This window comes from Cervus canadensis, chromosome 5, assembly GCF_019320065.1.
Source record: "Cervus canadensis isolate Bull #8, Minnesota chromosome 5, ASM1932006v1, whole genome shotgun sequence".
NCBI lineage: Eukaryota > Metazoa > Chordata > Mammalia > Artiodactyla > Cervidae > Cervus > Cervus canadensis.
The window spans coordinates 78,044,506-78,068,924 of record NC_057390.1 but is presented as its reverse complement, the minus strand read 5'-3'; the positions used below and the strand labels follow the sequence as shown (position 1 = coordinate 78,068,924).

Below are 24,419 nucleotides of genomic sequence, written 5' to 3'. Positions count from 1 at the left end.
CCACCGATTGTGTTTCCTGTTTTGTACTGGCAGCCAGGAAGCTCATTCCAGCCCCAGGGGCATCAGTAGTAACTGGACAGGAATGATCAACACACACTCCTATGAATTAACTCACTCCAGGCATCAGTTTATCATTCTACTCTTCCTTTCTCCTGTATTCATTTTTCATCTTAGTAAACCAGTAGGAATCTTTTCAAAGTGACCTGGGTCTTAAATTGGGCTTCCCTGGGGGCTCAGATGGTAAAGAATCTGCCTGCAATGTAGCAGACCTGGGTTCGATTCCTGGGTTGGGAAGATCTCCCGGAGAAGCGAAGGGCTTAATACCTAAGCAAATCAGTTTTTAAGACACCACCATGTATAAATACATTTTAAGCACCTACCAAGTGAAAAGAAGCATGGAAGCAACCTCAATATCCATCAACAGGAATAGATAAAGATGTGGTACGTATATACCATGTAATATTACTCAGCCATAAACCGGAACAAAATATTGCCATTTGCAGCAACTTGGATGGACCTAGAGATTATCATACTGACTGAAGCAAATCAGACAGAGAAAGACAAATATCATATGATATTTCTTGTATGTGGAATCTAAAGAAAAAGGCTACAAATGAATTTATCTGCAAAAATGAAATATAGTTACAGATGTAGAAAATAAGCTATGGTTAGCAAGGAGAAAGCAGAATGAGGGATAAATGGAAAGATTGGGATTAACACATAGACACTACTCTATACAGAAAATAGATACCTGACAAGGATCTACTGTATAGCACAGGGAACTCTACTCAATACTCTGTAAATGGCCTATCTGGGGAAAGAGTCTATAAAAGTGAATATATGTATTTTTGTAACTGATTCACTTTGCTACACACTTGAAACTAATAAATATTGTACATCAATTGCACCCCAATAAAAACCTTTTTTAAAAAAGAAAAGAAGCATGTTAGGATCATAGGGGATGGAGGGAACTGAAAAACAAGTGTTTCAGAGTACTTGCCCTCCAGCTCAAGTCCGGATTCTATTTGCCCATCAGTTTCTCATGGGTCAGATCTCAGTGAATGCCGGCATTCTATAGATCCAAGAAACTGACCCCCAAATTCCATCACTCTAAAGGATTAATTATTTGCATAATTTACTTTGTTCATAATGGTGTTGGACCTAGTACCTACAGAGAGGAAATCGATTTTTAAAAAAGAAGATGGTTGGGTCGTCATTACTTCACCATGTCTGCGTTGGTGTCTTTGTCTTGAGCGTAATTAAGAGCCTTGCTGTGAGTTTTTAAATGTCTGATCCACCATCCCCCACACTTTCACCCAACATGGCCACAAAGGGAGGTTGAGACTCATTCAAACCAGAACTTAGCAGCCTCATACAGTCCTATGCATGAGGGGGGAGGGACCGGGCTTGGAGGGAGAATATATTGAGATCTGCCCTTTGATCGTGTTCAATGCGACTTTGCATTTACCTGAGGGATTAAAAGTTCTCATTGACCAAGGCTCCCGGCTTCCTACTCAGCCTTTGACGGGACAAGTGTTAATTGGACAATATAATGGGGACAATGTTAATTCCCCTCTTAGAGTTCCTTTTCTTGTTCAGTCAAATAGAAAGGCCCTTTTAAATGGCAGAGAGAGGAAGAAAGGAGCTGGTTTATAAGGGTAATAGACTGCACATCTTCCTCATTTGTCTCAGAACAAGTGCAATGGAGTCCGCATAAAGCGGGCCCTAAACAGCGACAGAAAGGGACCGACGCGGTGGTTTGCATGGAATGTCACCCTGGATTTAGGGATGGGGGAAGTATGGCCGGGAGGCTCCCTCTGTTTTTGTAACTGTGGGGGGTGGGGAGCCTGGAGAGGGTAGAAGCCAGGCTACTCAGGGGTGAGGAAGGGCAGGTTGGTGAGGGTAGGAAATGGGGGTGACAAGGGCAGTGGACCCTGGACAGTCAGGAAACCTGGAGGGATCCTGAGCCTTTGGACTGAGCCTGATATTCTCAGACCTAGAAGAGTTCACGACTGTACAGGGCAATGACAGGAAGTGGGGATTCTAGATGCAACAGCTGGCTTTTAGGGGCCTTCTGTAATTAGCAGTTCTTCCCTATAGCTCAAACAGTAAAGAATCTGCCTGCAATGAAGGAGATCAGGGTTCGGTCCCTGGGTTGGGAAGATCCTCTGGAGAAGGGAACAGCAATCCACTCCAGTATTCTCGCCTGGAGAATCCCATGGACAGAGAAGCCTGGCGGGCTACAATCCATGGGGTAGCAGAGAGGCAGACACGTCTGAGCGACTAACACATACACATGTAATCAGAATCTTCCTCCTGTTCTATCTTAGAATAGGCTGATTTCGGGGGTCTGTGGGTTCTAAGAACCCGCTTTCTTCCACCTCCCCACTCATAGAAACTAACATTTTCCTCCCAAGTTCCATCTCCTCACACCCTCTTTTTTTTCCTCCTAACAAACTCTTCCTCTTGTTGAATGAGTACTTCTTCTAGCCCCAGTTTTTATGAATGATGACCAGGGTGCATTCAGATTTTCATTTGCTAACTTATTCAGCATTTGGATAGCCTGTTATAGCAGGCTGTTTGTTACAGCAGGCTATGAATAGCAAGTCCTCCGCTGTATCCTCTTGAGTTAGTCACCTCACCTTGCTGCGCATCACACATGCAGAGATGAGAATAAGTGTCCTGGATTTTAGTCTACAGGGTTCTCTTTGAGATGCGTGGAGGTAATGGATGTTAAAATGCCTTATAAAACTCTACCATACAGGAAATGAAGTATTCTCCTTGTATTTCTTCACTGGGGAGATGAGTAGGACGTGTAAAAAATGATAAGCAACAAAGCTAAGACCATCTTTATCAAGGGACAAGCTTGCCAGGCACAGCCAGTGTGCAGTGCAGAGGAATACTGGCCCGAGTTATCAGAGCAGGCTGCGGTTGTTGGAGACCATCACCAGGCCCTTTCTGGCATCCGGTCTTCCTGTCAGCAAACCAACAGGTGGAAGTTGGTTTTGATGGCTCAGCAGCTTTACAGCTCAAGCTTCTACGATCCTACTTGGATGGGCCTCTTTCCAGGTTGTTTTGCACATTTTATAATCACACAAGTTTGGTATAATATGAGAACTCTCAACAGGAAAGGAATCTGCAACTATCAACTCACTTAAACATTCTTTTGTTTTTAGAATTGATTAAGCAAACACAGGTAGTTGACTACCCATATTTAAGACCAACCCTGGAGAAACTCCTGGACTCGTGAGATATCTCATTTCATGGTGGGACAGCAGAAAAAGATGGGGAAGCCAAGCTTGACTCATATTACTGTGGAGTTCTTTCTGTCAAGTAGCATTGGGGCTGTGCCTGCTATTTACATGCTGTTTCCTAGTTCAGTACCCTCCTGTTGGAAGCCTGCAAACTCCATGTGTTAGTTTCCCTGGTAGGGGGAAGTTCTGTCCGCTTCTGCCAGTAGGAGGCACTGGTGGGAACCTGACAAGAAGGTGCGGTGGCTCCAACAAGGTGGCAGCTGCTACTGGCTCTTGCAGTGGCAATGGGAGTGGAGCCGGTTTTGAGTTCCAGCTGGCTGGCAGGAACAAGCATCCTTTCTCAAGAAGCTGCAGCTCTGGTTGAGAAGACACTTCTCCGGTGGACTCAGAACCAACTGAGACAGGATCTGCAAGAACTCAGCTGCAGGAATAGACTTCCAAGCCTTGGTCTGGGGATGGGTGAGCAGCACTGCGCATCTAAATGTTCCTCCCTATTCTTTTCAGTTCCACTATGAAAGTGAAAGAGGAGAGTGAAAAAGTTGGCTTAAAGCTCAACATTCAGAAAACTAAGATGACGGCATCTGGTCCCACCACTTCATGGGAAATAGATGGGGAAACAGTGTAAACAGTGACAGACTTTATATTTTTGGGTTGCAAAATCACTGCAGATGGTGACTGCAGCCATGAAATTAAAAGACGCTTACTCCTTGGAAGAAAAGTTATGACCAACCTAGATAGCACATTAAAAAACAGAGACATTACTTTGTCAACAAAGGTCCGTCTAGTCAAGGCTATGGTTTTTCCAGTGGTCATGTATGGACGTGAAAGTTGGACTATAAAGAAAGCTGAGTGCTGAAGTATTGATGCTTTTGAACTGTGGTGTTGGAGAAGACTCTTGAGAGTCCCTTGGACTGCAAGGAGATCCAACCAGTCCATCCTAAAGGAAATCAGGCCTGAATATTCATTGGAAGGACTGATGCTGAAGCTGAAACTCCAATCCTTTGGCCACCTCATGTGAAGAACTGACTGAATGCAAAGACCCTGATGCTGGGAGGGACTGGGGGCAGGAGGAGAAGGGGACGACAGAGGATGAGATAGCTGGATGGCATCACTGACTCAATGGACATGAGTTTGATTAAACTCTGGGAGTTGGTGATGGACAGGGAGGCCTGGTGTGCTGCAGTCCATGGGGTCACAAAGAGTCGGACATGAATGAATGACTGAACTGAACTGAACTGAACTTCCTCTTTTTAGTTTCCCTTCTTTCTCTTATTTGGTCTTCCAGCCCTTCTAGCTCCTTTGTAGTCAATTTCCCATATTAAATTTCCTCTGCTTGAAACACCAGAGAAAATGATTTTTTTTTTTAACCAATACAAAGACTGTGCAAGAATTTTTGTTCATGGTTCTACTGGGGCTGGAAAGGAAATAATTCCTGCTTAAATGTGAAAAGGGCTTCCCAGTTGGTGCTAGTGGTAAAGAATCTGCCTGCCAATGCAGGAGACGCAGGTGATACAGGTTTGATCCCTGGGTTGGGAAGATTCCCTGGAGGAGGAAATGGCAACCCACTCCAGTATTCTTGCCTGGAAAATTCCACGGGCAGAGGATCCTGGTGGGCTACAGTCCATGAGGCGGCAAAGAGTCGTATACGACTGAGAACAAACGTGAAAAGCTTAGTTAATGTTGCTCCTTGCTGAAACCAGAAGCAATTCCCTCTACCTCTCTGAGTCTCTGTTTTTACATTTCTGAAAAGCACATAAAAAGTTCAGGTTGGCATTCCTCATGGGGGTGAATTGTTGCTCACAAACAGACCAGCCCAACGTGACCAGCCACAGTCTTGGTGCTGTGTAGCCAGGGCATCTGGGTGCACTTGGATCTGACATTTTTTTCCCATCAACTCATCTTTGTGCATCTGCTCCATCATCCAGCATCCGGCCTTGGATGGGGCTCTTCTTGCTCTGAGCTGAAAGCTGCACACTCCAGACTCACCAGTCCTTAAATATTTTATAGTAGACTGGCTGGAGATTAATATTTTATCACAGACTCCTTGGCACGTAAATATTTAATCACTGATGTGACTGATGAGCAATGAATCAGCATCCAGAAAACTTTTGGTTTCTTGTACCAGTTTTAAAGAATCTTTGGTTCTGGTTTCAGAGGACAGAGGGACCAGAGGCAAGTCTATTTCTACACCAAGTTTAATATTTTTAAGGGCTCAGAAAATGGCTTCAGTACCAATCTGAGGCTCTGGATCAGAGAATCTCATCCACAAAGACCATAAGCAAGTTGGAAATAATGTTAGTTTGAGAAGAATTGTCTAAAGTGATAGTACTTATATCAGTTTAGAAATCTTAAGAAAATACAAGTGCTGTGTATGAGGAAGAAATAGCTTTAGAGGCACAAAAATGCAGCTGAGGGTAGGAAATTGGAAGCCTTTATCTTTTCAGTGGTCATCTGGAGTATTATGTGCAAAGAAATTCTAAGGAACAAGAAAAATTTTGAATATGAACAGTCGGTGCTTAAAGCAGGAAAAAATCGAGGTTGGACGAATTCATGGAACTCCATGTTTAAAAAGTAAAGATTAAAAAAAAATAATAAAAAGTAAAGATAGTAAAAGCTTCTTGAGTTGGAACTCAAGGAAACTGCTGGTGTCCATATGCTAAAAATGGACACCAGAATGAAAGCTCTTTCTAGAATTTAGCCTTAAGGAATTTTGTTTCTGCCACCCCAAAGCTATCACCTCCATTCTTCTTTATTGTTAGAAGACCTCTGAATTCATTTGGGGTTTCACTCTCTCATGTGCTTAGAGGAGGGGGAGCATTCTATCCCCAAGGGTGACTGTCTAAACTGCCCATTGAAATTTTATTCCCCCTTCTTGTCACTGCTTCAGTCACAGGTATGAAAAGTAATCCTAGTCAATATGGTATGAAGGGAAATTGGGGCAGCTGGTCAAGGGGCTTCTGCGAAAAATATTGCTCAGTGATGAAAAAAGACATAGGATGAAGAGCAACCTGCTTGCCTTTGCATGCTGTTGTATGATATTCAGGGGTAGAGATCTTGCCATCATAATGAGAAGATAAAGACCAAAGCTAAAGACGAAAGGGAAGAAAAATGGAAGCCCCAGGCCCTAGGACCACTAAGGCGACCAAATCTGGAAGCATTTTATTATTAAGCTTCTTATGATATGTTTAAGCTGCTTTTGTTATTTTACTATATATTGGTGTCTCAGATGGTAAAGAATCTGCCTGACCCCAAGTTTAATCCATGAGTCGGGAAGATGCCCTGGAGAAGGGAATGGCAACCCACTCCAATATTCTTGCCTGGAGAATTCCATGGACAGAGAAGCCTGGCGGGCTACAGTCCTTGGGGTTGCAAAGAGTCGAACATAACTGAGCAACTAACACTTCACTTCAGTTCAAGCTGCTTTTAGTTGAATGTTTTGTTACTCAAAGGCAAGAGCATCCTAAGTAATGTACCACGTGAACAGTGGAGGTAGAGTCAATGTTAGTGAGATAAAAGTAAAAGAATAATTAGAAACTTTCCACACTCTGGCTAATAATCAAGGCTGATATACACTGACCTTTGATGAAAGTGTGGAGTCTCAGGACCTCTCCCACATGTCCAGGGTACATGGAGATCTAACTTGCTCCACCATTCCTGGGAACAAGTTAGCAACATCTGGTAGCATAGAAGATACACATGATCCATCATCTAGCAATTCTCCCCTTTGGCAAATACTTAGAGGTCCTCTTGTACACATATGGAGAGAAAAATGTATGATAATGTTTATAGCAGCATTTTTGTAACAGAGGAAGTTGGAGACAAATCCCAGTGACCATCATCTTGAGAACCATTACATCACTTCTCCAGATCCTGGTCCAATGGGTAAATTACAGCTACATATATTAACATAATTAAGTATCTTAAAGGCTTCCCTGGTGGCTCAGCAGTGAAGAATCCACCTGCAGTGCAGAAGAGGCAGGTTCAATTCCTGAGTTGGGAAGATCCCCTGGAGAAGGAAATGGCAACCCACTCCAATATTATTGCCTGGGGAATCCCCACGGACAGATGAGCCTGGAGGGCTACAGTCCATGGGGTCGTAAGAGATGGACATGACTTAGCGACTAAACCGCCACCACAAATATCAAAAGTAGAATTTAGAGTGGAAAAAAAAAAAGGATTTTTCAGAGGGATATATAAATTTTCCTATGAAATTTAAAAAGACAAACTGTATGATGTAGTAAAAATGTAAAGAAATGTGTTGCAATGATAAGGAGGGTGTTCAAAACAGTGGCTTCCTTTGAGGAAATGGAGTGGGGGAAGGGTATACAGATTGTTCAATCAGATTTAAATTATTTTCTTTCCTAAGCAGGAGTGTGAGGAGATGGGTGGCCATTGCATTATCATCTATATTTGTTTAAATGTCTGGAATATTTTATTAAAATATTTCTTGAGACTGAGATTATGGGCTAGAACCAATGACGTGAAAGTTGACACAGATGAATATATGGTCCTGAATCAGTTCTCCAGTGTAAGTTTTTTAAAGTCTGGTGGCAGTACATGGACTAACAGTAGTTTATATGAAAAAGAGCCAGAGGGGTTTTGTTTTATTTTTACCATGAGATTATTGTAAACCAACAGGGTGATGTAATTTCCAAATAAGTGTGTGTAACTTGGGTTGTAACAGTAGAATTACAGTGAGAACTTTAAAGGAAATGAGAGCCCAGCTTTATTTATTTTTCATTTTTTTACTGAATGAAAATTTCTTTGAATTCTACAGTGCTTTATAATTTTCAGAAGTTTCATACACATGATTTCATATAATCTCCTAAAAACTCCCCCCTTTTTATCCCCTACCACTGTGTTGTCCCTCCACTCTCCCCACATATAACCACTAGTTTGTTTTCTCTATATTTGTGAACCTGCTTTTGTGTTTTATTCACTAGTTTCCTGTATTTTTAAAATTCCACATTTAAGTGATATCATAAAGTATTTGTGTTTCTCTCTCTGGCTTATTTCACTTAGCATAATGCCCTCCAAGTCCATCCATGTTGCTACAAGTGGCATTATTTCATTCTTTTTTATGGCCAAGTAATATCCCGTTATATATATACACACCACATCTTCTTTATCCATTCATCTGTTGGAGTCCACCTTTATACACTGGCCAGACCTTGCTTAGAGGATGGGTCTGAGAAATGACTTGCAAGCTCACTTTCATGGCTGTTGGCAGGAGAATCCAGTCTTTACCATATGAATCTCAGCTTGGGGCTACTCATAACCTGGCTTTCTTAAGAGCAAGAAATACAGAAGTATGAGGACAACAGAGCCATAGAGCAAGAGGAATGGAAACTGTAGTGTCTCACAACCTAATCTTGAAAGTGAGATGCCATCACTTTTGCCATAGTCTACTGGTCACGCAGATCAACCTTGATTCAAAGCATAAGATGTCAGTACCAGGAGGCAGCACTGGGGGTTGGAACTTTAATTGCAAGCATAAAAATGCAAATTCACTCCAGAAAGATTTGTATCTGGGCATAAGGAACATTAATATTTCTCCCTTCATTCAAGATGCTCTTATGAAGCATGTCATTTGTGCCAGTCACTGTTCTAGGTGCTGAAAATTCCGTGAGGAGCAACACATTCAAGTTCCTGATTTCAGAGATTTTTTACATTTCAGTGAGAAAGATAGAAAATTAACAAATATTTTAAAAATGGTTTGTTTGCTTCCAATTCAATTTTCTTCACAATAACTCCTGGGGACAGTGTTATTACCAGTGTCCTATTTTTGATATGAGGACGTCAAGTCTCAGGGAGGTGATGGGGTTACCTAGAATTCCACTTAGTAAGACCTGGGGCTGGGGTTTGAACCCAGGTCTTCTTCCTCTTTCCCGAACCAAAGCAGATCACTTTGGGGTGGTCCAGTCAACCATAAGAAGAAGCTCTGCAAGTTGGGCCTATACTTTAGAACATCTCTTCAAGGCCTACTACAGAACAAGTCCTAATTTCTGCTAGACTGTGAGCTCCTAGAGGACAGGCCTGATGCTTTCTTAGTCCCTGTACCCCCTTGACATCCAGATATTGTAAGAGGAACTGGCCCCCCAGCCCTTAGCACATTCCTTCCTTGGTTCCCTTCTGCCTGTGACCCCCTCCCTCCATTGGAGTCAGTTCCTTTGAGGGAGACTATTCTCTGGAAGCTTTGCTGGGGCTTTCCAGGTGGAGCTAGTGGTAAAGAACCCACCAGCCAATGCAGGAATCACAGGTTCGATCCCTGGGTTGGAAAGATCCCCTGGGGAAGCGCATGGCAACCCACTCCAGTATTCTTGCCTGGAGAGTCCCCATGGACAGGGGAGCCTGGTGGGCTATAGTCCATAGGGTTGCACAGAGTTGAACATGACTAAAGCAACTTAGCTTGCATGTACCATGCAACTCTGGACAGAGCCTAGCAGACCCAATGTTGGGGAGCTGTGGATGGAGGAATGAGGAACAGCCTCATTTTCAACAAGGGCACTTGGAGAGAGAAACGTGCTGGTTGTTGGTCACAAAACTGGGTACTCAGAACTGATGTGCTTTCACATGTGTTATCTCACTTTTCTCTGTGCGGTCTGAAAGAGAAAAACAAATATTAACGCATAACAGTGGAGTCTGACAAAACTGCTATAGACAATCTAGTTTGCACAGCAAAAGTAGAGACACAGACATAGAGAACAAGTGTAAGGATACTGAGGGGGAAAGAGGGAGGATGGGATGAATTGGGAGACTGGGACTGATACATATACACTATTGATAGTGTGTATAAAATACAGCTAGTGAGAACCTACTGCATAGCACCGGGAACTCTACTCAATGCTCTGTGGTGACATTAATTGGGAAGAAAATCCCAAAAAGGGGGATATATGCATACATATAGCTGATGCACTTTGCTGTATACCAGAAACTAACACAACTTTGTAAAGCAACTGTACTCCAATAACAAAGTTTTTAAAATAAATTAAAATCATTCCATCACTTTGAAAACACACAAGCCAAAAACAGACTCATGAAGTAGGCAGGATGGAGCTTATAGACCAGTTTTACAGACGAAGACACTAAGATTCAGAGATGGAAACCGCTTTTCCTACCGTCTCAGAGTTGCAACTAGAGGAGTGAGGGTTTTCTGACTTTTCCTCTCTACCCTTCTTCTGTGGCTGTCCCTAGATTACGTTCTGCTCAATAAAACGCCACATGGTCTACAGCGATGCTTTCACATGCAAACCACCTAGGGATCTTACTCACTTGCCAATTCTGATTCTATAGGTCTGGGGTAGTTCCTAAGATTCTGCCATTTCTTTCCTTTCTAAAAATAATTAATTTTTTCAAATTGAAACGTAAGTTGATTTGCAATATTTCAGGTATGCAGTAAAGCAGCTCAGTTCTGTATGTATGTAATATATATATATATGTAAAGAAACATATGTAATATATAAATCAATTTTACATATATTTATTTTCAAGTTCTTTTCCATTTTAGGCTATTACAAGCTATTGAACCTAGTTCCCTGTACTATACAAAAGGTCCTTGCTGTTTATCTATTTTATATATAGTAGGGTGTATTTGTTAATCCCAAACTCCTAATTTATCCTTCCTCCTCCTTTCCCCTTTGGGAAACAACCATAAGCTTGTTTCCTATTTCTATGAGTCTATTTCTCTTTTGTTAATAAATTCATTTGCATTATTGTTTTAAATTCCACATAGAAACAATTATCATATATTTGATTTTCTCCATCTGACTTAATTCACTTAGTATGATAATCTCTACATCCATCCATGTTGCTGCAAATGATATTATTTCATTATTTTTTTTTAAAGTTGAGTAAGGGTTTCCCTGGTGGCTCAGAGGTTAAAGCGTCTGCCTCCAATGCAGGAGACCCAGGTTTGATCCCTGGGTTGGGAAGATCCTCTGGAGAAGGAAATGGCAACCCACTCCAATATTCTTGCCTGGAGAATCCCATGGACGGAGGAGCCTGGTAGGCTACAATCCATGGGGTCGCAGAGTCGGACATGACTGAGCGACTTCACTTCACTTCACTTCAGTATTCCAGTATGTATGTGTGTATGCGTATATAAATATATGCATGTACTTATATATACACCATGAGATTCTGCATTTCTAACAGGCTTCTAGGGAATGCCCAGCTGTTCCACAGAACACACTTTGAGTCATAAGAGCCATTCTGTCCCGTTTCCATACTTCAGAATCCCAAAAGTGAAAGTGGCTCAATCGCTTCCAACTCTTTATGACCCCATGGACTATACAGTCTGTGCAATTCTCCAGACCAGAATACTGGAGTGGGTAGCTGTTCCCTTCTCCAGGGGATCTTCCCAACCCAGGAATCGAACCAGGGTCTCCAGCATTGCAGGCGGATTCTTTACCAACTGAGCTATCAGGGAAGCCCTCAGAACCCCAAACACCCTTTAAAACACAGCCTGATGACCCAGGAAGACTCCCTGACGTCTCCTGGTGGAAGTGCCTCTTCTCACTGAACGACTTCCTTGGGGACCTGCTCCCTTCTGAAGCACCAGGAATAGCTCCTTGCACTAAACTGACCTGGGATCACAAAGGCTCCTCCCTGGGCTTGGCTCACATGGGGTTGGGCTCACAGTGCCTCTGAATTTGTTTATTGTTTCTTCATGGATCTCTTCTCAAGTGTAGGTAGTTATCCGTGGTGAGAAAGTGGACATTGGGGTGCACTGCTGCCCTGAATATCTTAATTCTACATTTCTGGGGGAACAGTTCATTGGCTGATATAATCTTACACTAATACTGTTAAGGCCGTGCTTTTGGGTTTTTTGGCTACTCTTAAGTTTTAATTGATCAGACAGCTGACAAACAGGTAGTGGGCTGTAAGCGGTCATATAATCTTCATCATTGGCAAATTTTGAGGCAGTTGCAGCTGACCTCTACTTAGGGAAAAATCTCTTCTCCAAAAATGTAACACTTAGATGTATGTGGAATGACTTCCCTGGCCTAGGCTCTGGTCTGCAGCAGACACAAGCTTCTCGGGGGCAAACACCAGCTGATATTTACATCTAACTCTCCATGATCTAGAACATGTAGACAGATTCAATACCAGCTCAAGTACCAATTGTGCTGGGCCATGTACCTACATTATTACTTTGAAAAAACCCAGGAAAGCATTCTAACACATCCTCAGAGAATCTCAATTTTTTTTGAGTCTCACTCTTTTGAAAGTTTAGGATCAGTCAGTCTTCTAGGTAAGGAAGTTGATTTTCCCTTTTTACTGGACAGATGGGCACCCAGATGCTCCTGGGAGTTCATTAACCTTGCCCTGACATTTTTGAGGTACTGGCTTTGTCGTACAGTGGATCTTGGAACACGTCCAAAATATACTTAGACATACTTCTCCAGGAGAAAAGCTTTTACACTTCAGAAACGCACACACACACACACACACACACAAGCACACACTCTTAATTTGAGGTTGAATTTTTCTGCCCTAATTAGCTTCGTCTTTGAGCTTCAAGAGCTGGTTTTACTGTGGTTATTAACGAGGCCAATCTCTGATCGCTGGCCTTTTTCAAAAGCATTCCAGTCTGCTAAACAGTGGCCTTTCATGATTTACAAGTTTGGACTCTTTGGGGGTTTTCAACAATTAAGGTGCTAACTTTTCGCACTCGCATGGTCTCCAAACTTCTTAATCACAAAACCCTGGACGTGGGTTGCGGCTTGGTGCTCCTGTTGGTTGCTCTTACATATGGCAGGGTTCATCATCCAGTCCAGTGGGCATCATTTCCAGAGAGGATGCTGGCAGGAAGACATGGGCACTGCTCATCAGTGTGAAGTCATGGCCCAGAGTGAGTGTTGTCAGACAGTGGCTCCAGAAGACAGGACAGTAAACAACCCCTGCCTTGAACTTAGCATGTCACTGATTTCAAAGCACTTACAAACTTGAAAGCTCGCTTGATTGTTACAACAAGGCTGTCTAATGCGCAGACAAATGCCATTATTACCGAACGGGCAGAGGGAAGACGAGAGAAGTGAAGTGACATGCCTGAAAACACACAGTCAGTGGCAGAACTGGGACTCAAGAGTGCCCTGCTTCCTAGTCTGTAGCTCATTCCAAAAGGTGTGTCAATTCCTTTGGTCTAAAACTGCATCCCTTTCTTGGTGAAAATATAAAATACCGGCTTAGAACTTTTTTTTTTTTTTAACATAATCAGTGGACTGCATTCTACTTCCACAGGATATTTATAGATGCTTTGGAGAGCCTCTGGTCCCGTTTCATCTACCGATGTCCTGATGCTCAACACCAGTTAAAAAGTTTAAAGACATCTTTTTCTTCACAGAAGAAACTTATTGCTCATTAGTATTAAACAGCAAATGTGTAGACAACATGTTGTAGGAATACGGAAAATAAAAAAGGGTGGACTACATTTCAATAACAGGAATCCCAGACTGTGTAAGGAATGTAGACTGGGTTATGTTTTATCAAGAGAGAGAAACAGCTGGAAGTCCACTGTTGTGTGATTTTTATTTATCTGAAATGAAGCAGATGAAGATGACTCTGATGCTATAAAGTACTGAATTCATTTTAGCTGTATTTATTTATCTATGCTATTTTTCTACCATGATCATAGTTACCAGTGGCTTTCAAGTTCTCAATACACTTGGAAAGTGTTATTAACTTGCTAAAGAGTGTCATTCCTGGACATGTGAAAGAGGATGTCTGGGCATTTAATGTGAATTCTTCATACCTCCTCAAATTCACCTCCAAAGCATCCTCCTATCTACCTGCTTCTCATTGAACTCAGCTGGCCCAAGTCTCCATCATTTCTTGCCCAGGGAATTGAAAACAGCCTCCCCAGGAGTCCACCTGCTCCCACTTGGCTCAGTCAAGCCATTCTCCACGTATCAGCCAAAGCCATCTTCCAAGTCACCCTCTTGTTTAACACCTACCAGCGGCCTCCTGTTACATTCACAAGAAAACCCAACCCCTTGCTGGGGCCTGGGAAGTTCCCCGTGATCTAGCCTCTGTCCATCTGACATCCTCACCTCCCTCCTCTTGAACCCCCAGCACCGCTCACAGCTCCTGGAGTGTGGCCATCTCATTCCTACTCCAGGCTTGCTCTGGCCTTCCAAGAACTGTCCTTAGATCACTGCTGGGCTAGGTCCTCCTGACCACGCAGACCTCTGTGACCTTCTTAGAGTGGCCTTGTCTGATCACACTGTTGGGAGCAGCCCCACATCACACCTTGTTCCAGGCACACTTATCAGACTACCCTGTCCTTTCTCTCTACAGAGCACTTACCCTCTCTTGAAAATACCTTCTTCATTGTCTTTGTCTTCCCACTGGAATGTAGGCACCAAGAAAGCTGGAAAACGGTTTTTTAAATTCACTTTGGGATCACCAGTGCCTAAAACAGAAGCTAGCATAGGGCAGGTGTTCAGTCAATGTCTGTGACCCAGTGAAACTCGGACAAAGGTAAGAACAAAGATGGAGCATGTTGTCAAGCCTCTCCTGTCTGTGAGGTCTCTATCCATGACTTGTCTGTGGGGTCTCTTTCACCTTTTTAATCTTTCATCCTCCAATAATACTAGGTAATACAGCTCGCTGGGCACAGAGGAATAAACTGAGTCTCAGAGAAACTTACTAACGCATTTAAAGATGTGCAATTATTAACTAACCCATAGGAAGAAATATTGAGGCAAGTGACACTCCAAAGCTCGTGACTGTTCCACTGCACCATGCAGCAGCATTTGTTTTGTCCTGGTTTTTTTTTTTTTTCTTTGTTTTTGGCATGCAGGATCTTCTTAGTTGCCCAGGCCAGGTGTTGAACCCTCTCTCCCTGTAGAGGAAGTTCAGAGTTTTAACCACTGGACCACTAGGGAAGTCCTCAGCATCATTTCTAATGTACAAGGTAGCCAGGCATCAGGTGCCTCCACCCCTCAGTAGCATGTAGTGGTTAGAACTCGTTAATAGTGTATGTGTAAAGGGGAAATGTTATTTGTTATTTGTAGGAGGATGGCCAAGGATGCATAATTCATGGAAATAAACCATAAGAATAAGATTTCATAAGAATTCATACCCAGTGTTATAGATTAAATTTTGCTCCTCTCACTGGCCTAGATGTGTTGATGGCCTAGTCCCAGTACCTCGAAATACAACCTTATTTGTAAATAAGGTCATCGCAGATATGATTAGTTAGGATAACACGAGGTCACCCTGGAGTAGGCTAGCTCTATAATCCCATATGACTGGTATCCTTCTAAGAAGAGGGACAGTCAGACCTGGAAACACACAGGGAAGACCGCCGTGGGAAGACACAGACAGAGATGTGAGCGATGCTGCCACAGACCAAGGAACACCTGCGGCTACACCTGGGGCTGGAAGTGGAAACAGCGGATTCTCTCCCGGAGGCCTTGGAGGAAGTGTGGCCCCACTGGGGCCTCTAGAAATCTGAAGCAGTGAGTTTCTGTTGTTTTAAACCACGCAATTTGCAATAATATATTATGGCAGCCCTCAGAAACGAATACACCTGGAAATCAAAGTCCTGGGAGAAATGTCACCACTGGCTGCTCTGATTCTTCTAGGCAACCCAGGTAATTCACACGAAATAAATGAACAAGAGAAAAGGGAGACAAGAAAGGAATGGTCCATTGTGTGCCAATCTCATATCCGGTGTGCTCAAAGAGGAGTTATTCCTGTGCAATACTGCTAGATTTGGAAAACCGTGAAGAGTGTAACACAGCGGTCTGCAGGAGCCATACTCACTGGTGCCGGCTCACTGGACTTTGGGCCCAGAATGGTTTTACCATCTCCCTTTAGTGTGGCCAAATTGCAGACCTCTATGTGTAGTTTTTCTTTCTTTTTTTAAAAAATGATTTTGCTTATTTATTTATTTTTGGTTGTGCTGTGTCTTCATTGTTGCTCGGGCTTTTCTCTTTTTTTTTTTGGCAAGCGGGGGCTACTCTCTAGTTGTGCTGGCTTTTCTTGTCAGAGAGCGTGAGCTCTCGGGCATGCGGGCTTCAGTGGTTGCCATTGCCGGTCTCAAGAGCAGAGGCTCAGTAGTTGAGGAGGGCAGGCTTAGTTGCAGCATGTGGAATCTTCTGGGATCAGGGATCAAACGCATGTCCCCTGCATTGGCAGACTCATCCTTTACCAGGAGCCACCATGGAAGCCCCTGTAGTTTTTCATGTTTGATACGGTCCACCTCTACACTTGCTTGTCTAGTTGCTCCAGTGTGGCTTTTGCCTCTATCATGCCTCCAAGTTATCCAAATCACTAAGCCAAAGCCAACCATTTTCCTAATTGTCTTCCAGTCTTTTTTCTATGAATATATACGACCAGGTTTACATAGCATATATACTTTTATATTTATGGAACCATTTCCATTTGAGCTATGCAATTTCTATTTTCAATTAATGTATCATGTATCTACTTTTTCCTTATAAGTGGCACTCTGATAAACATGCTTATGCATATAAACCTGCCTGTCTTTCAGACTGGGCATATTCTTGGAAAAGGATTTCAAGGAACAAAGGGCATGATGAATTTTAAACTTTTTCTGCAAATGCTAACCATGCTACTGATGCTTGAATCTAGGCAACAAAACTGTGGTTTTGGTAAAAATATGGCCGTAACATCTATTTGTTAAATGAAGTGAAACTGACCTTCAAGAAAAGACTCATATCTTATACTATGTAGTGTATAATATATATAAGACATAATATATAATGTATATATTTAACCTTTGTCCTGCAGTAATAATAGGGCTTCCCAGGTGACTCAGTGGTGAAGACTCTGCCTGCCAAGCAACAGATTCAGGTTGGATCCCTGGGTCGGGAAGAGTCCCTGGAGAAGGAAATGGCAACTCACTCCAGTATTCTTGCCTGGGAAATCCCATGGACAGAGGAGCCTGGCAGGCTACAGTCCATGGAGTCTCAAAAAGAGTCAGACATGACTTAGTGACTAAAACCAGCAGCGACTGATATTTTGAAGACATTCCCTATAGTTGGGAAGGATCATGTTCATTACCAGATTACATAAACCTGGAATTATTCATTTTGAGATGTACTGGGATCTTTGGATGATGTAGCTATCCTTTATAATAATGCTAAAATGTTGTTCCTATATCCTTGTCTTTCTTTTCTAATCTTCCTCATCATACTCATCACTTCCAAACCTCCAAATTCTCTCACTCCACCTCTTTAACTTTTCCTTTTACCCTTTCCTTTTCTTCCATCTCTTGTGACAACAACATGGACTTCTGAGGGCACAGGCTGTATTCTGACTGACACAATGTTTGGGCTAATTTCTCAAAAAAAAAAAAAAAAGACAAAATCAGATCTTTCCTATAGAACAGATTGGCACTCTGTGGGGCTCTGAATCTGAGACTGAATAAGAGCTTTCACTTTTTTTGTAGTTTTTCCTTGTCCTCCCCAGCAAGTGGGCCTTGTCATCTCTGTCCCTAGTTCACTCTGATATTGTCCAGGTGGAGCTGAGGGACTGCATGGGTGTGTGCAGAGGAATTATTTTTCTCAGAAAGATTTCTGAAAGCTGTGTCCTTCACATTGTACAAAAGTCATCTATCCATCCATTCTTTCAAGAACGTTTCATATGTGTAGGTAATTTACCAGGATCCAATCTGGGCGCTGAGACACGAATGAGAAAGACCAGTCATGCCCTCAGGGAGCCTGCAATCTAGTGAGAAGCAGAGAGTCTTATAATGGAGACAAATGGGATAGAAAGCTGCCCAGGGCAGAGGAAATCAGGGTGAGATCTTGGAGGAGTGGCATGGGGAAGGGGGGGCGGTACCCAGATGGTGGGGATCCCCAGACAAAGAAGAGCAGTCGGGTTCTCTGACATCTGTCATGTGTGCCCCTGGGCTGCATCAGTTCAAACATAAATTCTCAGCCCCTCATTCAGAAGTCCAGCCCAGGGTCTTCAGAGCAAAACTTCAGAGTTGCAGAGAAGACTCAAAGGAGCCCCGGACTAGGAGTCCGAGAGCCCTGGGTGACAAGTTCAGCTTTGCTAGCCTCAAACATTTCCTGGAATCTCATAGAGCCTCAGTTTCATCCTCTGTAAAATGGTACCCATAACCATTACCTGAGGGGCTTCCCTGGTGGCTCAGTGGTAGAGAATTCGCCTGCCAATGCAGGAGATGCAGGTTCGATCCCTGGGTCTGGAAGATCCCCTGGAGAAGGAAATGGCAACCCACTCCAGTACTCTCGCCTAGAGAATCCCATAGACAGAGGAGCCTGGTGAGTTACAGTCCATAGGGTTTCGAAAGAGTCAGACATGACTTGGGGACTATACAACAACGCTTACCTGGGAGTGTGAGGCCTGAGCGGGAGGGCACATGCAGGAGGAGCTCAATGCCTCTTTCCGTATTGTGCTCACCCCGGGCTGATTTTCAAAGCTGCACTTCTGAACACCGCCCAAGGGGTGGGTGGCAACACGTAATCCCGCCCCCTGTGAACTGGTGACCTCCCTGGCCACGGAAGCAGACAGGTCATTTAAAAAATGTAATTTTCGCATTGACATTCTTCATGCTAAGCCCGGGGGCAGGCATGTCCATTCTGCTCCGGGAGAGCTCGGGGGCAGTAACCCAGAAAGAGGCGGCAGCCCGCACTTTGCCATTCTGCGCCTGGGCTGCTGACAAAAGAATTGTGCAAATGAACCTTTAAATCCGTAAATAGTGCCCCCACAATGCCGGGAAGAATGCAGCGGCGACAAAGGGCAATATTCACAGTTTATCTCAGGGTGATGGATCTGAATGGACGCATGAACACGGGTTTGTTAGAGAAAGCGCGGGCCACAGCCCCCCGCCGGGAACCCAGTGGCCGCAGTCTGCAGTGCAAACAGTCAGTCTAAATCCCGAACAATTAGGGGAAACCAAGCTGCCATTATCTGAACTTCAACTTGTTCTCATGATTGATATGGGAAATGAAAAGTTGTACACGGCTCGGGAAAGGCGCTGTGGGCCCTCACCGCACGCAGGGCCTCGGAGAAGGTGCAGAATGTATATTTCATACCCGCGGCAGGAGTGGCCTGCGCGCCGCAGGTCAGGGCAGGGACGGGAGCAGCTGAGTGCGGCTGATCAACCTCGTGTGGGATCCAGTCTCTGACCAAATATCCCTCCTCCGTCTGAGGCCTCCGAAAATCCCCACTCGGTGACCTCAGAGAGGTCGGTTGGGCTGTTACTTCTTTTCCTTTTAGTTTCCTGTTTCTCAGCCCAGAGTGGGAGTTCCACTGTGCTTGTTAAGCCTGAAGTGAGCCCAGTACTATGGGAGAGGGACGTGGCCCAAAGAGGATGAAGCATTTGAACTGGGCCTCCGGGGGTGATGGGATTCGAGAAGTAATTGGAAGGAGAAAGACCTCATTCCAAGGTGCAGACACAGCCCTGGTAGAGGCTGGGGAGAGGGGCTGAGTATGGCTGGTAGCTGGAGTGAGGGATTCTGGGAAAGGAAAGGCTGAGGTGAAGCCAGGAAAAGCAGGCTGATCATCAACAGCCTTGAAAGCAAAGGGGGAATTTGCCTTTTAGCCCATAGGCAGTGGGAGTGATGGAATGTTCTGGAGCAAGGGAATGCCACCTGACTGGGAAGAGTCTCTGAGGACGCAGTCCTGCCTGGGGTGCTGCAATGGGGCAGGAGTGGCCTGCAGAAAGCAGATCATCAGGGCTTGCATGCAGGGTGAGAGGTCAAAGGTGACAAAGGTTGTAAGCTTTTGGCTCTCTCTGCTCCAATTCATTCATTAATGACACCCTTCTTATTGCTTTCCATCCAAGAGGCCACACTAGCTCAGTGGCCAGGAACTTATAAAGTCAATCGATCAATTAATTGCACACATGTATATTTTCAGACAGGACACAGAAGTGTCCTTTATTTTATTTTTTAATGTAAAAAGTCAGTTCTTTCCACCCACCCCAAGCTCACATGGGAACGTCATCACTTGAATTTCGCAGGTAGGAAAACTGAGGCCCAGAGGATTAGATAAACGAGGTGCTCTGGTCTGAGCTGGGATTTGAACCAGGGTCTTTCTGATGAGTAAGCCTTTTCGCTCTCTTTTATGTTAAGCCACCTCTGCTGAGACTGGCCTGGAGGCAGGCATGCAATCACACAGAAAGACCTGCACTCGGGCCACCGGCACAGCGGCTGAAACAGAGACTTCCAAGAACCGTCTTCAAAGCGGCTAGAGGCATTCAGCAAGGCCTGGCATTCAGGCTGCAAAGATTTCTCCATTGTCTCCACCATCAGAGGTAAGTGACATCTTGAACGCCTCAAGAAGATTAAATAGCCCAGCTCGGTCGGAAAGCTTAAAAAAAAAAAAAAAGAGTGAGAGAGAGGGAGAAGAAAGGGCCCAAGTTGCCTATTATAGAGCTGGTCCTTTTTTGTCGGAGAAAGAGCTTTCAAGGAGCACTATTGGAAGAAGTGGGCCCAGATAGGAAGACAATGACAGGGAACGGGAGAGAACTCCGAGAGGAACCTGGGGCTGGGCGCCTTGAATGCGGATTACTGCGGCTCCGAGCCGGCAAAGAAAAGGGTTCCCCTGGTCAGGATGAAAATGAGGAATTACTTTTTTTTCCCTTCCCCTCTGAGACTCCAGTTCACTGCGCAGTGACAATGCTTGATGGGGGACACTTGACATGTCCCTCTTCCAGGCCATGTTGGCGCCCCATGTGGGGCCCCCGGGGAACAAGGGCAGTGCAGACCCAAACAAAGCCGATTTTAACCCAATAAACTCACCCCGCATTCTCAGTTTGTAATGACGAGCGCTCGGACTGCTGAGTATCTGTCGCTGGTCCAAACACATGGGATAAATCAGGAGTTTGAGTTTGGGAATGTTTGAACATAGGTAACCTTCATCTTTTTACAAGTTTTTTTTTTTTAAGCTATCCATGGGGAGGAAGATTAGGGATGCTAGTGGCACTGTTCGTCACTTGAGAAGAGCCTGTTTCTAAGTAGGTGTTGAAAGTGTGGTCTGTGAAGGAGAAAGAGATCTAATTTGCTCAGTTCCTGGGCACATGATTCACTTTTGAAATATACACTGTCCTAACCCACCTCCCAGTAGCTGCCCTGTATATTCATTTAGGAAGTGCCATGAGAGAGGTACAGGGGTGAAAAAAAAAAATATAAACTCAACCGCAAGTCAGGAGATCTGGAATCGAGTCTGTCACCAACTTGCCGACAGTGTTGTAAGAGTCCCTTGGCTTCTCAGAGTTTCAGTTCTCACCTGCAATGGTCTAAGAAGTCTGCTGTTTGGATAAGGCAGGTAGTAGATTTCACAGGGTTTCACTCCAGGGCAGATGTACCCAGTGGATGCTTTGTAAACACCTGTGTGGGTGATTAGGGCTGTATCCTGCTTCCTTCTCTGAGAAGAACCAAGTAAGATGGTCATTGCAAGCTTGGTTTTGACACTACAAGTACATTTTACAAATGTGAAGCATGATCATTATTTTTCTGTTCTTTCCTTGTGAAAATCAATCATCCAAAAAAACATTTAGTAGTAATAAGCAGTTATAGAGCCCAAGTCCCTGTATGATATTCAGCTTAATTAACTTCAAAAGTGTTTTCATGTACATAGAGTCACTGATGGCTTTCAAACCTCAAACTGTGTTAAAAAGAAGCATGTGATGGGTATTGAAGTCAGAAATGTAACAGAAGCCCAAATAATGAACTCAGTGAATCTTCATTCCTTCTAGATCCTACGTCTGTGTCTGGTCATTTGGTACCTCATGTGCACTGGAGTCATATTAGCCTTTTAAATTTTATTTATTCATTCATTTATTGGCCACGATATGCAAGATCTTAGTTCCCTGACTAAGGATTGAACCCAGGCCCCCTGCCTTGTAAGGTAGAGTCTTAACCACTGGACCACCAGGGAAGTCCCTAGCTTTTTATGTCTGGTTTTAAGCTATCTTTTCACACTTGGTTTTTCCTTTCTGTGTATGTATATGAACTACAAGACTTGGCCCGCCTATCAGAATTTAAGGTCGCAATGGAAAGGGAATTTGTTACCTACAGTGGGGAAAGGATGCTTATGTCACCTTGGAATCCTTCCTTCTTGGAATATGAACACACCGGCATGAAGCATCACACCTACATCAAGGGTCACCTTGCTAAGAATGTCTTTCCTTCCCAAATGGAGGAGAGGAGCTTCCCTGCTCACTGATGCTTCATTTGGCCCTGGATGCACCTTGGATGAACTCAGGGACAGATATTAACCTTAAACAGGAAGCCATGACTATTGGAAAGGGTGGGCTTTGGCATAAGGCACACCTTCCATTGACACCTTGCTACACCCTCTTTGGGCCATGGACCCTCAAATGAGCCATTGAACTGAGGCTGGGGTTTGGTTTCCTAAGAGAATAACACCAATGTACCAGAGTTCTTGTGAGGTAAGACAGGTGGGTGCCACTGAAACTCCATGTGGTACTCAGTGTAAGTGGGGGGAGTGTGTGAACCGGGAGCAGCTGACAACACCTTAGGCAAGGTGGTCCAGAGGAGGCTGAATCACCTTTTAGGTACAGGGTCTCCTGTGCCATGGATGATGCATCTGTAAAGTGGAAGCTTCTTCACAAATTTCTGTAAGGATTTAGAGGTAACGTGGAAGGATCTCAGAACTCTGAGGGAAGTGGGGGAAAGTGCAATATCCAAGAGAGAAGATTAGCTGGAAAAGTTACAGTGTTCTCACTTCTGCTCACTTCTCCTGAAGACTTACTCCAGGAAACCATTGTTTGAGAGGTTCTCCAGTCATGAGGGTGAGGGAAAGCTGAGTATCTGACTTTCTGCCCCAGCTTGCCCTCCCCTGACCTGAACCCTTGCCATCTGGGATTACAGGCAGAATTACTCACTGGAGAAAGATTTTGTGCCCATTCCTGGTAAAGACATGGTGTGACTGGGCTATAGGAGTGTTGGGATGGGAACAAGAAGGTCATTATCCTTAACATTTAAAAAAGACTCACAAAACAGTACAGAGGTTTCTTTAAAAACAGAAAGTAGAGCTTCCATATGATCCAGCAATCCCACTCCTGGGTATCTATCCAGAGAAAACTCTAATTCAAATAGATACATGCATTCCAGTATTCATTGCAGCACTGTTCACATTAGCCAAGACAAGGAAGCAACTTAAATGTTTGTCAACAGATGAAAGTATAAAGAAGATGTAGTACATATATACAATGGAATATTATTCAGCCATAAGAAAGAATGAATCGATGCCCTTTGCAGCAATGAGCATGGTCCTAGAGATTATCATACTAAGTGAACTAAATTAGACAGAGAAAGACAAATATTGTATGATATCACTCATACATGGAATCTAAAAAAAAAAAAAAGATACAAACGAACTTACTTGCAAAACAGAAACAGACTCACAGATTTAGAAAACAAATTTATAGTTACCAAAGCGAAGAGTGGGGGACAATGGATAAATTAGGAGTTTGGGATTAACAGACACACTACTCTATGTGAAACAGATAAATCTTGTAATAATCTATAATGAAAAAGAATATATATATCCATAGCTAAATCACATTTTTGTATACCTGAAACTAACTCAGCATTGTAAATCAACTATACTTCAATAAAAAGTAAGTCTCAGTATGGTTCAGTTCAGTTCAGTTCAGTCGCTCAGTCATGTCTGACTCTTTGCGACCCCATGAATTGCAGCACGCCAGGCCTCCCTGTCCATCATCAGCTCCCGGAGTTTACTCAAACTCATGCCCATCGAGTCAATGATGCCATCTAGCCATCTCATCCTCTGTCGTCCCCTTGTCCTCCTGCCCCCAATCCCTCCCAGCATCAGGGTCTTTTCCAATGAGTCAACTCTTCGCACGAGGTGGCCAAAGTATTGGAGTTTCAGCTTCAGCATCAGTCCTTCCAATGAACACCCAGGACTGATCTCTTTTAGGATGGACTGGTTGGATCTCCTTGCACTCCAAGGGACTCTCAAGAGTCTTCTCCAACACCACAGTTCAAAAACATCAATTTTTCGGCACTCAGCTTTCTTCACAGTCCAACTCTCACATCCATACATGACCACTGGAAAAACCATAGCCTTGACCAGACGGACCTTTGTTGGCAAAGTAATGTCTCTGCTTTTAAATATGCTATCTAGTTTGGTCATAACTTTCCTTCCAAGGAGTAAGCGTCTTTTAATTTCACG

At 43.8% G+C, this 24,419-nt stretch overlaps 1 non-coding gene across 1 annotated transcript; it reads left to right on the top strand.

The window, feature by feature from the left end:
• Nucleotides 1–11,113: 11,113 nt before the first annotated feature.
• Nucleotides 11,114–11,185, top strand: TRNAW-CCA. Its single transcript has one exon. It is a non-coding gene; the product is annotated as a tRNA-Trp (tRNA).
• The last annotated feature ends 13,234 nt before the right edge of the window (nucleotides 11,186–24,419 follow it).